This window comes from Symphalangus syndactylus, chromosome 2, assembly GCF_028878055.3.
Source record: "Symphalangus syndactylus isolate Jambi chromosome 2, NHGRI_mSymSyn1-v2.1_pri, whole genome shotgun sequence".
In the NCBI taxonomy this organism is placed as follows: Eukaryota; Metazoa; Chordata; class Mammalia; order Primates; family Hylobatidae; genus Symphalangus; species Symphalangus syndactylus.
The window spans coordinates 74,358,115-74,376,469 of record NC_072424.2 but is presented as its reverse complement, the minus strand read 5'-3'; the positions used below and the strand labels follow the sequence as shown (position 1 = coordinate 74,376,469).

At 35.3% G+C, this 18,355-nt stretch overlaps 1 protein-coding gene across 6 annotated transcripts in view; it reads right to left on the bottom strand.

Annotated features, from left to right (window-relative positions):
* Positions 1-18,355, bottom strand: part of FHL5 (four and a half LIM domains 5) — a 53,011-nt gene that overhangs the window by 34,154 nt on the left and 502 nt on the right. For 3 of the 6 annotated variants that reach the window (XM_055259258.1, XM_055259240.1, XM_055259269.1), the window contains exon 2: positions 18,058-18,216. The exons of 1 other annotated variant lie outside the window; for it this stretch is intronic. The gene's annotated coding sequence lies outside the window, so the exon portion shown is untranslated. Of the gene's footprint in view, positions 1-18,057; positions 18,289-18,355 lie in introns of all 6 variants that reach the window. 2 more of the 6 variants (XM_055259220.1, XM_055259249.1) reach the window with 1 other exon arrangement.

The following is an 18,355-nucleotide window of genomic DNA, read 5'->3' as shown; positions in this document are numbered from 1 at the left end:
ATTTTATTTTCCTAGATGTTAAAAATTGTAATTTCTGTCAATAATGAGTGATGAGAAAAATAAATCCTTATTCAATGAAGTCACCTTAAATGGAGGACAAATATATTGAATTTAATTCAATGGCTTCAGGGAAGGTTCAGTTAATAACCCTGGATCCAGGAATTTAGAGGAACTCTGCAGAGTGCTCCAATCACCACAGCTAGTCAGTTCATCTTGACCCTATATAATGTTGAAAAACTTATACTCCCTATAATATAGGAGAATCAAGAAATTATTTTCTATGATTTTCTTTAAAACAAATATGTTTTCAAATATAAGCAATAAACAGTTTCTCTTCTAGTAGTACATGGATAGTATTGGAAACTGTCCAATAAAATGAAGAGTGTACTTTATTTGGAACGTGGCCAATACAAAATGATAGATGGGGTTATATATTCATCTAATAGAGCCTATAAAGCAGTTTAAAAAAATCTATGATTTACCTAAATAGCAACTCCAGTTAAACAAATTAGTTAGGAAGAGCTTTCAGCTATTCAACTAAGAGCAATAAATAAGATTTCAAAATCAATCATATAATTCTTTTCTGAGATCATGCTAAGACTAACCATATAATATATTGGCTTTCACTTATCCTGGCATTAATGTGTATTATAGATTCTGTTGGTTTATGACCTCCTTAAAATGCATAAAACATAATGATAAAAGGAGAGTTCATTTCTGGGTCTTTTTAAAGAACAGCCTGTCAACATGTTCTGTTCTACTTCTGGCTTAAACTTTTTTCAATTCTGAGGTTCATAAGGGCACATTTATAAGTTGTATTATTATGATATGTTTAATGAAAGCCCTTTGTGTTTCTATTAGATACTTCTTATATTCTACCTTCTCATATAAATGTTATGGAGCTTGTTGTATCCCTTCTAACTGAATTGTAAACTCGTTGAGAGCAACCATTATGTCTTACTCATTTCTGTACTTCAATTAGAGCCAAGCAGTAGCCATCATATACTGGGTGATCTCTAAAAAGGTCTTGGATAAAACTGATGATAATTTGTAAAGGATTTCTACTTAATTGAAAGTGATGATGGCTCAAGGCCGAGAAAACATGCTGCAGCACGAGGTAGAACTTTCTTTTTGGAGACATCACTATGATTCCATAGTAACTACAAGCAGTCTAGGTAAGGGTGTGGTAAGCATCCTTTCTTTGATTTATAGGGAGAAGTCTCCAGATATATTCAGTTTCTTTTCCTCTGAACTGGTGGGCCAAGTTGAAGGATACAAGTATCCTATCTCTTTGCAAGTCTACCAGCAGTTTTACTGGTGGTTGTCTCTTTAAACATTTTTATTCCGTTTTCAGAAATAATGGTCCCTGTAGACTTTAGGCTTTTAGTGAGTCTGCAGAAGGCTGGGGAGGGAAGGGCTAGACTTTGATAACAGGAGTCCTATCTGTCCTTTCACAGACCCGGGGAGACCTCAACCCCAGACACTTCTGTAGAGCCCAGCAGCCTGTCACTAAGAGTTTGTCATAAAGCATAATGTATCCCTTGTCATATACATGAAGTTTCAAATTTACCTACCAATTCTTAACTACTAGTTGACAATTTTCATGACTTTTTGGGCATTGGTCACAGTAACAGTCTATAAAACCACTCCATTATTAGCATTGTATTAGGCATTATGACAATATCAAAATACACACATGGTACATAGCAAAATCATGACATTTATAATCTACCTCGCAAGGTGGAATGTTGGAAATTTTATCCATAGATGGTACCTTAGAGCAAATTAGATAGTACATATTGAAATTTCTTTAAAACTATTGTGAATTATACAAATGTCAACATTATTGACAAAATATATAGGAAATGATAGCTAGAATATACAAAAATATTTTATTAAATTTGTTGTATATATAATTTGTTATCATAATGGTACTGTAACATTTGGTACTGATCAAAATCAAACGTGCCCTCCTATCAACTGACATCAAAAGTAAAAATACCAAGAGTCATTCTTGAAGAAATTGTATGAAACAGTATGATAAAGAGACAATTAAGGAAGGTAGCAAAATTCATTTTTTCATGAGACAGAATTTGTACCTTTGGAATTTTGTACCAAATGAATGAGTTGCCTATTTCAAATATTAAATAAAATATTCATAAGAAGACTGAAGTTATTCCACTTGAGTCTCCTGTTCTTTGTCACAGAATGCAAGAACTAGAATAAAAGGTTAGTTTCAAGTCCTCATTTTACAGATTTGAAAACTAAGCTCCAAAGAAAGTACTAATATAGCCAGTCTCTCTTTTCAGAAAAATTAGAAAAAATGAAATACATCTACAAAATGAAATTTTGCAAATGCTTAGTAGAAAATACCCACATAACTAATCCAAATCAATTTTTATTTTATTTTTATTTTTTTGAGACACGGTCTCACTCTGTGGCTGAGGCTGAAGTGCAGTGGCACAATCTTGGCTCACTGCAACCTCCACCTCCCAGGTTCAAGCGATTCTTGTGTCTCAGCCTCCGGAGTAGCTGGGACTACAGGTGCATGCCACTACAGCTGGCTTATTTTTGTATTTTTTGTAGAGATAGGGTTTTGACATGTTGGCCAGGGTAGTCTCAAACTGCTGACCTCAAGTGATTCTCCCACCTCGACCTCCCAAAGTGCTGGGATTACAGGAGTGAGCCACTGTGCCCGGTGCCAAATCATTTTTAACAAGCTTCTTTTTAGACTAGATTGCCATTTTGCAATGATTGACTTATTTAGGACCACATTGTTAACAGAAGTAAAAGAGAAGATCAGCCAAAATTAGATGCCAGTTTAGTGACTCATTTAAAGACAACTTATATTTATCATTTTGGTTATTTTGTACAATTTGTCTCTCAGCTTTGCTCTTTGTGACCTTGTTTTCTTAAGATGAAAAAAATTAACTTCTACTTTGCAATAAATTAATTGTGCAACCAATGAGTCTTTTCTGTAATACTTTACTAAAAATCAAATCTCAATCATTGGAACAAGAATAATGAGAAGTAAGGAGAAAGAGGAAAGGAGGGGAAGAGCAGAGAGGAGAATTGTAGGAAAACTCAGAAAAAAGAAATCCCTCATTGGTATGGTGTAAGATACTTAGAGATAAAGCCTCTTAATGCTGCAGTCATTTTGTTATACTTCCTACACTTCTGATCCAAGTCCATTTTCACAGAAACACTAAATCTAACAGCTGGGAGGGTTTTTTGAAATTCTCTAGTTTCATTTATTATTCTAATCTAACAATGAGGAAAACTGAGTTCAGAGAGGTGAATTGACTTTTTTTTTTTTTTTTTTTTTTTTGTAAAGAAGAAGCTGACAAACTAGTAAAAAAGCCTCAACCAGAATTCAGGTTTCCAGGCTTCCCACAGAAGCCATTTGTTTTCTTTTCCATGTAGAAGTTGGTAAAAAGCTTGTTTAAAATGACAGCTTTAGTTAGGCTGTGATTTTTCAAAACATAGAAACAGATGAAAACTTTCTCTCCTTATTTGCATGTATCCTTCTAAGTTTTAATTGTTGACCAGGTAAAAGCTTCATAAGCATGAGCAGAGAGGTTCATTCCATGCCTAAAACCAAGCTGCCTCTAGCTGTACAAAATGAAATAGCTATCTTCAAAAGGAAGTACAAATCCCCTATAACATTCGGGGCAACTCAAGTTACTATTGGATTACTGTGAAAGTTGGAAAGATAAGCCCAAAATCATATTTGGCTTTATTTTCTGCATTCTTATCTGATAAAATGAGGTTAGTGATGTGTGTACATGTGTGGTGTATGGGTATGTGAGTATTTGTGAGAATGTGTGCTGTGTGGGATGTGTGTGTCTGTGTGTATGTATTTGTGAGAATGTGTACTGTGTGTATGCGTGTTGGGGGTGTGTTTGAGTCGGGGTTGAAGGGTGGAGGTTGATGTTAACTAGTTTTTCCAGTATCTATACCTGAAGCAAAATAATCTGCCTCTTGCCAGAATGTGATTTTAAAAGGTACAAGGCAAAGCTGTATCCTGTGCTTTAGTGATAACACTAATTAATAATTACAAACTATTCTTTTGACAGTTTAAAATTTGTTGATGATGTTGGTGGTGGGAGTTGGCCATTTGATATTTAAAGCCAGCTTTAATTTAATTTAATTTAATTTAATTTTTATCTGTTTTCCCTCTCAGAGATTTAGGCAAAGTTGATTCTCAGCATCCATCAAAGGAAAATGATTACAGCCCAAATACTTGGAGCTTTCACTCAGCAGTTGTATGTTTGAGGCTTTGGAAACACAACATGTTGATCTCAGGTTTTTATGCTAATTCTGTGTATAAGGAAAGGGGGAAAATCTGTTACCATTCCCTTGGAAACCAAAGTGTTCACAGTATTAGTAGCTAAATATTGGTTACAATTTAGTGTTAATTTTCATTCTAAACATCACTTAATATGTGAATTCTTAAGGCATGCCAGTGCATCACACAGAGCAGAGACCTTTCCTGTCCTGTTGAGGGTTGTGTCCGTGGCACCTACAAGACAGCCTGGCACAAATACATGCTGAATGAATGCAGAAAGGAAGAAGTCATATGTTTGGTTCTAGAATCCTGTCTGTCTTTTTCACTTTAAACAACTCTCTGAATATATATGGTATGAAACAGCTCCCTGAATATATACACTTTAGTTCTGTAGGTTTCATAAAAAGCGCTTGAAGGCCAACTCTGGGCCATCCATGGTTCTTGGCAGTAAAGTAAAGGTCTTTACCTATGAAAAGCTTATGTGGTGGCCTGGGAGAGGGACATTCAAATATTCTCTTTACTCCATCACTCTTTTGCAAGATAAAGACCTGGCTGCATGTTCCTGTGGTTCTTGGTACTTTACCACCCACAGTATGCTTTATCTCTGGCTAATTGTATTTCCTGCTTAACAGAAAAGATAGGGAAGATACTATGTTTGCCAGCAGACTCCTGGTGTCTAGTTTATTACCAGCATATGCTGAAGGCTCAGTAAATATTTGCAGATGGAAGAGAGTGAGAGAAGAATGAGAGAGGTCCTGTGGAAAAGTGTGAAGGTATTCACAGGGTACTCTGGGTATTTTAGGAAGTTTCTGGAAAACTTCAGGTAAAGCTTCTTTTAGAGCTGTGCCTTGAAGGTTGAATAAAAGGTAGTCTCTAAGACAAAGTAGGAGGAAATGTCTAAGCTGAGGGCCGTCCACACAGTTGTGGAGGTGGTGACTTAGCATGATCAGGGGAGTGGTCTGCAAGCTCACAAGCACCACTAGAACTGGAGGGTGGTATCCATACTTCGATACCAAAAATGTCATATATAAAACTAGTTCTTTTTACATGTCAGAGCTTTAAAAACTTAACTACACATTGCTATGGATTTATTTGGCCCACTCTTTTCTTTTTGGCCAACTAAACACCATACTGAAAAGGTAGATCTATGACATATTCTGTTAACTAAAAGTCTCTCTTGGCATTTCAACAATTTTCACTGACATCCTAAATTTAAAACAGATCAAGAATTTTTTTTTTTGAGTTAAAGATCGTAAGAGAGAACTTCTTATTCCCCCCGGTTTCTGTGCTTGCCCTTTAAAGGAGTTTCTCTCTTTTGAAAGTATTCACTCATTCTATGCCACTTGAGGAGTGACTTAACTGATAAGTAACTGGGCAAAGGGGCACTTCATGTGGAGCCACATTCTTTCCCTTACTCCATTGGAAGTTGCCAATGCATGGGCCTGTGTTCCCTCTCTGCAGCGAGTTCCCTTCAACTGCTCAGTCCCAGCTCATGAGGGAGCACTGTAAGATCCAGGCTCCCTACTCCCTCTGGGAAGAAGCTCAATTCAGGCTGGGAAGGGAAGGGCTTGGTCTCTCATACACGTTTTGTTTTCTACTCCCACATTAACAATAATGAGGTTGATAATAAATTGATCCATAAGTGATTTCTGCATCTATTTCTCAATTGCTTTAGAACTCTGAAAGGAGACATACATGATTAAGTGGAACTTTCCAATCTAAACAAATGCTACACGAAGCTAGTTTCATTCTTGGTCTGTTTGTTGTATGTGTGTGTATGTGTATCAAGAGACATACATATATTAACTTTTGTTAACCAGATGTTAAATTGGGCAGCAGGACCTGTTCTCTGATGATGCTAGTTATTATAGTTTAAATGAAAATAATCTCTTGGCTCAGTTAAAAAATCAAAAGCAATAAATATTCCAACTACCTTCACTGAAATAACCATTACTTATTATTTTAAGTGTTTTTGAAAATTTAACTTGTCACCTATTTTCTCTTTAAAGTTTATTAGCTTTTTGGATTCTAAATATTATTTTCCCAGGTGGAATTCTGATAATAACATAAATTTATTTCTACTAATCAATCTTTTTCAGATCACTTGGTATCTAAGTGAAGAATATTATAAGTGAAGTACCAGTATATATTTTAATAAGAAATTATGGTTTATAAAGTGACTTTATATATATTATTTAGAATAGTGATTCTTAACCATTTTATATTTAATAACTATTTAGCATATAATAAAAGCTGTTTACCTCTTCTTAAAAATATATAGGAATGCATATGTTCACAGAAATTTCTCAAACCCTGGGAAGGCAGGGTTCTTGGAATCAGGCTCTACAGTAGAGATCTGCCACTATATATAGCTCAAGGGCCAAATCTAGCCACTGCCTGTTTTTGTATGGTCTGAAACCCAAGCATCGCTTTTACATTTTTAAACGATAAATAAATACCAAAAGAGGAATATTTTTGACATATGAAATTTAAATATCGGTGTTCATAAGTAAAGTTTTATTGGAACACAGCCACACTCATTCATTATCATACTATCTATGGCTCCTTTCCAGGTACAACAGTAGAGCTGAGTAATTTTGAAGACTAAAGTATTATCTGGCTGTTTGTAGAAAACATTTTGCTGATCCCTAATCTCAAGTTTCAAAGTACATTTTGTGCTTTTAATTGTATTTTGCTGGGTGTTTGTTAAAGTATGCTTAAGTTTAATTAGAATTTGAAAAGAACTTTCTATGCACTACTTAAAAGAATATATGTTTACTAAATGGTTTTAAAAATAATACTAGAAGTCATTAACATGGTGTTTGGAAGAGTATTTAATGGCATGGTGAAATGCTTACAATTCTCTAAGTGGGAAAAAAGTGTGAAATAGAATAATCGGTATGACCCCAATTATATAATTTTTTTTTAAGTAGAGACAAGTTTAGAAGAAAATATGCTCAAAAAGCCTCTTAATTGAAGTTAAGGAGTATTTAAAATTTTACTTTTCAGTACCTTTCAAATTGTATACTGTAATCTATCACTTTGGTAATAAGGAAACATAAGAAAAATATTGAAAAAAATGGGAGTATAATTGTTTAGTTAAAAAAAAATTATAGGTCAAAAATTAGAATATTTTGGGCCGGGCACAGTGGCTCACACCTGTAATCCCAGCACTTTGGGAGGCTGAGGTGGGAGGATCATGAGGTCAGGAGATCGAGACCAGCCTGGCTAACATGGTGAAACCCAGTCTCTACTAAAAATACAAAAAATTAGCTGGGCGTGTTGGTGGGCACCTGTAGTCCCAGCTACTCAGGAGGCTGAGGCAGGAGAATGGCACGAACCTGGGAGGTGGAGCTTGCAGTGAGCCGAGATTGAGCCACTGCACTCCAGCCCGGGTGACAGAGCGAGACTCCATCGCAAAAAAAAAAAAAAAAAAAAAAAAATTAGAATATTTTGTGATAGTAAAACTATCAAAATGTTCAAGGGAACAAATGAATAGACTGAATGTAATTATAAGACTAGAAATCATTTTTATAAATGAAATCTTAATTTAGATAGCATGACAGCTTGGTGTCGGATTTTTTTCAAATGCAAATTATACCCATGAATCTACTAAGGAAGTGTTGATCTTTATGTGACAAAAAAGCTTAAACAAAATTGGAAGCATTTTAGTTCTATACTAAGAGGCATTCGGTCAAAAATGATGATAGACAGTTCCTTGTCAATAGGACCCTCTTTAGTGTTCATTAGCACAATAGAGAGTTTCATGATATAAAGAAAATTGAACACCTTGGCTTTTTCAGTAGGTTTATACTGGCTTGATCTAACTGATCAATAAATGAAAATATGAATGAATGAATTACATGTATGTATGACTTTTTGGTACTGTCAAAAATAATAAATAGTTTGATTCCTTGATCAGGAGAACTGTTAATCTTCTTTTTAAAAGTATTAAGGATCAGAGAGATAACAGCAAGATAGCCAACTAGAAGCCCCTAGTGCTTACGCCTCTGTCAAAGACAGCCAGAACAATGGAAAAGCAGCTGCATTTTAAAACTAATAGAAACCTGGGTGAGCACAAAAACTCAGGATGGCTACATAGAGAATAAGGAAATGCCAGGCCTTCACCAACCCATCCCCGAAGTGGGATCAGCTGGGAGCCAGGAGGAACTTCTTATGGTGAGGAGGTAAGCAGGATGACTCCAACAATCTCCATCAACACCTTGGACACCAACAGACCTTCCCACTGGTGTTCTCTGCAGTCTTCTCAGGCACCAAGCCCACCTGGTGAAGCTGCCTGGAGTCTATATAGCTGTGCTTAGCCAGAGAAGGAGTTGACACTATGCCCCACCTGCTGTGGCCCATGTGACTATTGGCTATGGCATCTTGGAACAGGAACTACAGCTAGGGTGAGCCTTACTCAAGGAGTAAGTAGTCATGGCTCCCCTTCATCCCTGAGACTAAACTACCCCTGAACCACCCCATCCCCAGAGCCCAACATCCCCAATATGTGGTGTTAGCAGCTGTTAACACTTTTTCCTGTGGGGTCAAGTGGAGGTGGAATTGCTCTACCAACTCCTCCCCATGCCCCTGCTGAAGCAGCACCCTGTCTCTTGGGAAAACAGTACCTTGGCTATTCAGAGCAGTCATGTCTCCCTGGTCTCTAAGTTGAAGTGGTGCCCTGCATCCTAGGAAATGGTGTCTTGGCCATCCAGAGCAGTCGTGCACTCCATTACTTAAGCTGAACTGATGCCCTGCATCCCAAGAAAACAGTGCTTATGCAGCCCAGAACAGTCACATCCTTCAAGCCTGAGCTGAAGTAGCACATTTTCCCTTGGGAGATTAGTGATCTGGCTGAGCTGAGCAGAAACTGAATGGAGGCACCCTGCTCTATAAACTGAACAACTTTAGACGTTGATTCCCTGGAGCTGGCCTAGCTCTCTGGAGTCTCAGATGCAGAAGTACCCCTCTAGGGAGTGGAGTCATTGCTGTGTTTTTTCCTACCCACCTGTCACCCAGGGAACAAACAACAGCTGTCCTCCACCATTCTGGAGTACTGAAAACAAATACACTTGGCCCCACACATTCTGGGATACTGCTGAGCACCACCATCGCAGGGTCTACAATCACTACTACCCAGTGCCTCATCCCTTGGAACCTGAGTTGACACTGAGCCCTATTGACTCAGGTTCCTGAATTGCAGCCATACCCTGCTCCCAAGGGCAAAGTTCCAGAGCACTCCTTATTCCCTGGAGTCAGGCCAGTGCTATGCCCTGTCCCCAGGGGTAGAATCACAGCTACAACCTGGCACCCTGAGCCTGAGCTGCTAGGGGGTGCCTCAGAATCATAGATCCTGGCTCTGTGGGTAACCTACATCCAACCTTGCCACAAGGGGTGAAGCTGCACCCCAAGCCGAGTTGCCTCAATAGCTTTATGAGATACTAAGCTGAAAACTCCTACCGCACGTAGAACCCTGATCAATGCACGTAGAACCCGTGCTACTGCAGCTGCTTCTAGGCCATGTCAGACTTGACACCAAATGGGATGCACTCAGCTAAGTCTCCTTATTTTAGAGAAAACCAGAATAGGAGGACCCCAGAAGCCCTTAACACAAAGAACATTAAAAACCTATGTTGCCAATGCCATTGCCACAAACCTCTAAGCATAGGCTATGAGGCACCCACAGTTATTCCTGACCTTGAATACAACTGAAGAAGCTTCACAGAGACTATATCTCTATACCTATCTGGAAACAGAGTCACTACACCTTTTCTAACTGCACAGTAAAACTCAACTGCAGAATGAAAGACTTTCTTTATGAAAATCACTCCAGAAAGTTTGAAAAAGGTGATTATTTCACTATGTACACAGACATCAATGCAGGGACACAAGAAACATGAAAAAGCAAGGAAATAAGAGACCAACAAAGAAATATAATAACTCTCTCTAGTAATAGACTCCAATGAAAAGGAAATCAATTAATTGCCAAAAAAAGAAATGTAAAATAATGATTTTAAGGAAACTCAATTAGACACAAGAAAATACAGATACACAATTAAATAAAATAAGAAAAACAATTCACAATATAAATGAAAAATTCAATCAAGAGGTAAAAATCATAAAAGGAACAAAAGAATCCTGCAGTTGAAGAATTCAATGAATAAAATATAAAATACAATAGAGAGTTTCAGCAGCAGACTTGATCAAGCAGGAGAAAGAATCTCTGAACTTAAAGCTAGGTCTTTTGAAGTTACCCAGTCAGAGAAAAGAAAAAGGAAATAAGAATGAAAATGAGTGAAGAAATCCTATAAGACTTATTGGAAAACATTAAACAAACAAATATTTGTATTATGGGATTTCCAGAAGGAGAAGATAAGGAAAAAGGTATAGAAAGCCTGTTTAATAAAATAATAACTGAAAACTTCCCAAATTAGTGGTGGGGGTTGTGGAGGAGGGATATTTGGACATCCAGCTCCAGGAAACTCAAAATTCCCCAAATAGATTCAACCCCAAAAAGGTCCTCTTAGAGGTACATTATAGGCAAATTGTCACAAGTCAAAGACAAAGAAAGAGTTCTGAAAACAGCAAGAGAAAATTGTCAAATCACATAAGAGAACTGTATTAGACTAATAAATTTTGCTACAGGAACCTCACAAGTGAGGAGAGAATAGAGTTATAAACTCAAACTGGTGAAAGAAGAAAAAAAATTGCTAGCTAAGAATACTATACCCAGCAAAGTTATCCTTCAGAAATTAGGAAGAAATAAAGCCTTCTTGAGGCAAGCAAAAACCGAACGAATTCATCACCACTCACCTGGCCTTACCAGAAATGCTTAAGTGATTTCCACGTACATCTGGAAGTGAAAATCACTGTCATGAAGACACACAAAAGGTATAAATCTCATTGGTAGAGCAGATATATGAGGAGAAAGAGAAAAGAATCAAATCTTGTCACTACAGAAAACCACCAAACCACAATGATTAACTATAAGAAAAAAAGAAAGGAACAAAAGATATACAAGACAACAGGAAAACAACAAAATGGTGGGTGTAAGTCCTCACTTATCAATAATCACCTTGACTGTAAACAGACTAAATTCCCATCTGAAAAGATATAGACTAGCTGAATTAATTAAAAAAAAAAAAAAAGACCTAACTATATGCTGCCTAAAAGAAACTCACTTCACCTAAAAAGACACATATAGAATAAAAATAAGGGATGGAAAAAAAATCCATACAAATGGAAACCAAAAGCAAGGGAGAATAGCTATACTTATATCAGATAAAGCAGACTTTAAACAAAAGGCCATAAAAAGAGACAAGGTTATTGTCACTTCAGCAAGAAGACATAACAATTGTAAACATACACACACCCAGTACCAAAACATCCAGATTTATAAAGCAAATAATTAAACCCAAAGGAGAAATAGATTTCGGTACAATAATAGTTGGGGATTTCAACACCCCTCAGCATTGGACAGATCATTCAGGCAGAAAATTAACAAAGAAACATTTAGTTTAAACTGCACTTTAGACCAAATGGACCTACCAGACATTTACGGAACATTTCCTTCAACAGTTGCAAAATACATATTCTTTTCATTAGAAAATGAAACATTCTTTAGGATAGACCACATGTTAGACCACAAAACAAATCTTAACAAATTTAATAGAAATCATATCAATTTTTTGACCACAATATAATAAAACTAGAAATCAAAATAACAAGAGGAACTTTAAAAATTGTACAAATACATAGCAATTATACAACATGTTCCTGAATAACAAATTAGTCAATGAAGAAATTAAGAGGGAGATTTTAAAATATTTTCAAACAAATGAAAATAGAAACACAAAATACCAAAACATCTGGGGTATAGCAAAAGCAGTATTAGAAGGTAAGTGTGCAGCAACAAACGTCTATATCAAAAAAGTAGAAAGATATCAAATAAACAAGCTCATGATGCACTTCAAGAAACTAGAAAAGCAAGAGTAAACCAAGCCCAAAATTAGAAGGAAAGAAAGAAAAGCATACATAAATAAAATTAAGACTAAAAAATACAAAATATCAACAAAATGGAAAGTTGAGTTTTTTTGAAAAGATAAACAAAATCAACATTCCATTGGCTTGACTACCCAAGAAAAATGAAAAGGTCCTAATAAAATCAGGAATGAAAAGGAGACATTACAACTAATACCATAGAAATACAAAAAATTATCAGAGACTATTAAAAACAGCTATATACCAAAAACTTTAGAAGACCTGGCAGAAATGGGTAAATTCCTGACACAAACAATCTATCAAAAGTGAACCAACAAGAAAGAGAATACCTGAACAGACCAATGAGAAGTAATGGCATTAAGTCTGTAATAAAAAGTCTCATCAAAAAGAAGCTCAGAATATGATAGCTTCACTCTGGAATTCTACCAAAGATTTATAGAAGAACTAATACTAATTCTCCTCAAATTCTTCCAGAAATTGAAGATAAGGGAATTCTTTCAAACTCATTCTATGAGGCCAGTGTTACCTTGATACCAAAACTAGAAGGGTGCAACAACAAAAAAAGAAAACTATAAGCCAATAAACATGATGAGCATAGATGCAAAAATCCTCAACAAAATACTTGTGAACCAATCCGGCAGCATATTAAAGAGATTATTCACCATGTAGGTAAGATTTACCCCAGGGATGTAATACACAAACGAATAAATGTGATACATTACATCAACAAAATGAAGGGCAAAAACCATTTGATTATCTCAAGAGATACAGAAAATGTATTTGAGAAAAATTGAACATCCCCTCATGATAAAAATTCTCAACAAGTTAGGTGTAGAAGGAATGTACTTTCACATAATTAAAGCCATGTATGACAAACCCACAGCCAATATCACACTGAATGGAGAAAAGTTTAAAGCTTTTCTTCCAAGATTTGGAACAAGACAATGATCTCACTTTCATCACTTTTATTCAAAATAGTACCGGAAGCCCTAGACAGAGCACGTAGGCTAGAGAAAGAGATAAGGAGCATCTAAATTGAAAAGGAGGTCAAATTGTCCTCATTTGCAGATAACAAGAGCTTCTATGTAGAAAACCATAAAAGCTCCACCAAAAATCTCAGAACTGATAAACAGATTCAGTAAAGTTGGAGGATACAAAAAAATTTACAAAAACCAGTAGCTTTTCTATACACCAAAAACAAACTAGTGGAAAACAATCAGGAAGCAAATTGCATTTATAATAGCTACAAAAAAAGCCATGTAGGAATAAATTTAACCAAGGAGAAGAAAGATCTCTACAATAAAAACTACAAGACACTGATGAAAAAAATTGAAGAAGATGCAAAAAATGGAAAGATATCTCATGTTCATGAATTGTAGACATTAATATTGTAAAAATGACAATACTACTAAAAGTGATCTACCAATTCAATGCAATGCTATCAAAATACCAATGACATTCTTCACAGAAACAGAAAAAAACTCCTACAATTTATACGAAACCACAAAAGACCCTGAATAGCCAAAGCATCCTGAGCAAAATGAGCAAAGCTGGAGAAATCACATTGTTGAACTTCAAAATATATTTCAAAACTATAGTAAACCAGATAGCATGATATTGGAATATAAATAGACACATAGAACAACGGAACAGAATAGAAAACCCAGAAATAAATTCACATATTTACAGCCAAATGATTTTCAACAAAGCTGCCAAGAACATTTAATGGGGAAGGAACAGTCTCTTTGAAAAATGATGCTGGGAAAACTGAATATTCATATGCAGAAAAGTGAAACTGTATTTCTACCTGACATAACATGTAAAAATCCACTCAAAATGGATTAAAAACTTAAATATAAGACCTGAATCTATGAAGCAACTAGAAGCAAACATAGGGGAAATACTTCAGGACATTGGTGTGAGCAAAGATTTCATGGATAAGACCTCAATAGCACAGACAACCAAAGCAAAAATAGACAAATGAAATTATGTCAAACTGAAAAGCTTCTGCACAGCAAAGGAAACAGCCAACAGAGTGAAAAGACAACCTGCAGGATAGGAGAAAGTATTTGCAAACTATTCATCCGAGTTCATAATATAAAATGGACTCAATAGCAAATAAAAAATCACATTAGGAAGTAGACAAATAAGCTGAATAGACATCTCTCTAAAGAAGACATACAAATGGCCAACAGGTAGGTATAAAAATGGCCAATGTCATTAATCATCAGGGTAATGCAAATCAAAACCACAAGAAGATATAATCTCACCCCATTTAGAATTACTATTACCAAAGAGACAAAAAAAAAAAAAAAATGCTGACAAGGATTTGGTGAAAAGCAAACCCTTATATGCTATTTGGAATATATATATGCTATTTGGAATATATATATATATATATATATATATATATATATATGCAATTTGGAATATATATATATATGCTATTTGGAATATATATATGTGTATATATATATGTGTGTATATAGATATATATACACACATATATATATTCCAAATAGCATATAAGGGTTTGCTATATATGCGCATTATGGAAAACAGTATGAAGGCTCCTCAAAAAATTAAAAATAGAACTACCATATGATCCAACAATCCCACTGCTGGGTATATATCCAAAGGAAAGGAAATCAGTATGTTAAAGAGATAACTGTATTCCCATGTTTATTGCAGCACTACTCACAACACATAGCCAAGATATGAAATTACCTAATTTTCCATCAATAGGTGAATGGATTAAAAAAAGTGCTGTATATCTCAATGGAATATTATTTAGTTGTTAAAAAGAACAAATTTCTGTCATTCATGGCAACATGAATGAGCTTGGAGGACATTATTTTAAGTGAAATAAGCTAGACACAGAAAGATAAATACTGCATGTCCTCATGCATATGAAGAAGCTAAAAAAAGTCAATCTCATAGAAGAAGAGAGCAGAATAGTGTTTACTGGAAGCAGAAAAGGGTAGGGGGAAGAAAGAGATAGCCAAAGGTAGGCTAAGAAATACAAAATACAGCTAGATAGGAGGAATAAGTTTGAGTGTTCTATAGCACTATAGGGTAACTATAATTAGTAATTTATTGCATATTTTCAAATAGCTAGATGAGTGGATTTAAAATGTTCCCAACACAAAGAAATGAAAAGGTAATATATATGCTAATTACCCTGATTTGTTAATTTGTTGTACACATGTACACATTGTACCCAATGGATATGTACAGTTATATGTCTATAGTAATAATAATAAAAGCAAAAAAGAAAAAAATTAAGAAGAAAAAAATCTTAGAAGTCATGTGACTTATGACATGTTACTTAAATTGTTTTATGAACAATTGTAAGAGATAATTAAACAGAATCAAGCTGGAGAACAGCTCCAGAAGCATATTTCTCCACTCCACTTCCACACCACCATCTTTAGAGCATTATAATTGCAATGAAATTGGAAAAATACAAAAAGGTATATTTTTAAATATGAGGAGACAACCTGAATGTATCAAAATAATCTGTTCAAGATCCATTTGGTGAGTATTCCTTTGGCAAAATGAATGTACAAAGGAATAGCTCAAAGCTTTGCTAAAAATCAAGTGAGATAAATTTAAGGTCCATTGGTGCTGGAAGTATAGCTGAAGAATTTGAGAAGATAAAAAATAAAAATGACTACTGTTATTCTAATATAAAATTCTATAACACAGCTGTTTTAATTATATCTTTAAGGTAGGGAGGCAAACTCACTTGTCCTCATTCATAGAAAACTCAGTATGAATGACACTTCAAAACCTTGACTCTCTTCTCCACATCACACTATTGTTTTCGAACAGACTCTCTAGCTTTATTTATTTAATGAATGTAAACCTTGCTGTTGACATATCCTAGTATGTTCTAATCAGGGTAATTAGCCCATGTGAAAGTTTAGACATATGGTGAGGATAAGGTAAATCCAAACCCATAAGAATGCTTTACTAGTTCATATAAAATACTAGGGTATGTCGTCAATAAGCTTATTATTTATTTTTATTTTAAATAGAGTCTCCCTATGTTGCCCAGGCTGGTCTTGAACCCTGGGCTCAAGTGATCCCCACGACCTTGGCCTCCCAAAGCTAGGATTACAGAAGTGAGCCACCATGCCTGGCCTCAAGCTGATTATTTTGCAGGAATTTGAGGCATGTTGGGCAAAAAGAGTCCTCCTTCTCCTCCTCTTCCTCTACCTCTTTCTTCTCTTCCTCTCCTTCAGCAAGCTTTCAGGGTACCAAAAAGTAACCAAGAAAAATGATGGTAATTGGAGAGGAAAAAGGTAATTACAAGAACAAGGAAATGCAAGCTGGTTTAACTAATATCTGATTCAGAGCTTCCCATGCGAACCCAAGTATTCAGCTTTCATTTCTAAAGAGATCATGTTCCCTCGATTGAAAACAAAATAAAAACAGACAAATTAAGTATCTGTCTCTAAATACTCTCTAAATCTCTAAATATTCTAAACTCTTATTTGTAATATTATAGTAGAAAAGTATCCAGTCTTATGTAAGAAACACAAATTAATTCAGCTTTACTCAAAATGTTGGCAAGTGTAATAAAAATAAGAGGTAAATTTGTCAGTGAGGTGGTGTTATATTAAAACACAAATCTACTACTTTTGCTTAGGTAGAACAGTCCCAGATTTGGCAACTAATGATAATGTGAGAATAAATAGAACAAGTGTAGAAAACAGACACCAGAGTTTACCTTCCCCTTAAAGCAATTTGGATTATGGCTTTAAGCATATATCATAACACATATGTTAAGAAGTATCTTGTATGATACATATGTTTGCAATACTTATGTTAAATTTTAATCCATATGCTTTGCTAATAAAAATGCTAGTATTTACACATGATGGTATTGTGGATATGAAATGAGGGCTAAAATGGCTCAAGGATTTCCTTACATTTTATGTACGAGAGCTATGTATTTTGTTAATAATTCTTTTTAGTTTCCAATTTGCTAAAGTCTGAAATGACAGCTGAGGAGCTGCATTTGGTTTTCAAATGAATGATAGGTACCAAAGAGGATATTACTAAAATAGTGAGAGAGAAAGCATTAACACATATGGGATGTATGCTTTTTGCCTGAATAACACTACCTCTGTTTCAAGAAGTAGCACTTTAGATTGATAGAGTCTATTATATATTTCTGTGGGCTGGAAACACAGATATTTTAATTTAACCTTAGAAAATTTAAGATTATGAATTTTTGTATGCCCATTTCTGGAAAGTAGGCAGATTTTTCTTGAAAATAGCAGGAATCTCATTAACTCCTTTTACTTAAAACCTGTAAGTGACTTCAAAATGTGCTCTTGAAATATAAATCTAGTCATAAAATATGCTCAGTGATAATGTTATTCATTCAAATAAATTAAGCCAAATAAAATCTCAAGAGCCCTCCTCTTCTTCCTCTTTTTACAACAATAAAGCTATACCCCACATTAAGACCATTAGAAAAACTCAAGAGGCAATTCCAAGGAGTTATCTGGCCCCTATGTTACCTCCACACACAAGTTATAAGAATGAGATATCTGAAAAGCTCAGCATATAAAATTTGATAATCTTTAGCTAAAATGGCTAAGAAACTGCAAAAGGCATACACTTTTGCCAAGCAAAAGTTTTCTCTTAAGCAGTTACTGGAAAGTTTATAAAAATTTCTCATCCTTGAAAAAAAATTAGAGAAGTCAAAATACCACAAAACAAAACAAAGGAAACATTTGGGGGAAAGAACTTACTTTGTCTTAAAGCCGCTTCTTCCTGTGATTTAAACAGTACGAAAGGAGAATATATGTTGATTATTTTTCCTCCAATCCACATGCATGTCAACTCCAAAAGGAACAGAAAGTCACCAGCACCATCTGAAGATCCCTTCCAACTGCATGCAGCTTTTTCAACTTTGCAGGAGAAAACAGAAGGCTCCCTGCATTTCCTCCAAGTCTTACACCGTGTACATGACTCCTACTGGGCTGAAAAAGTACTATTTGTCAATTTTTACTGAAAACTGAGTAACAAATTCTCTGCAGGACATCCTTA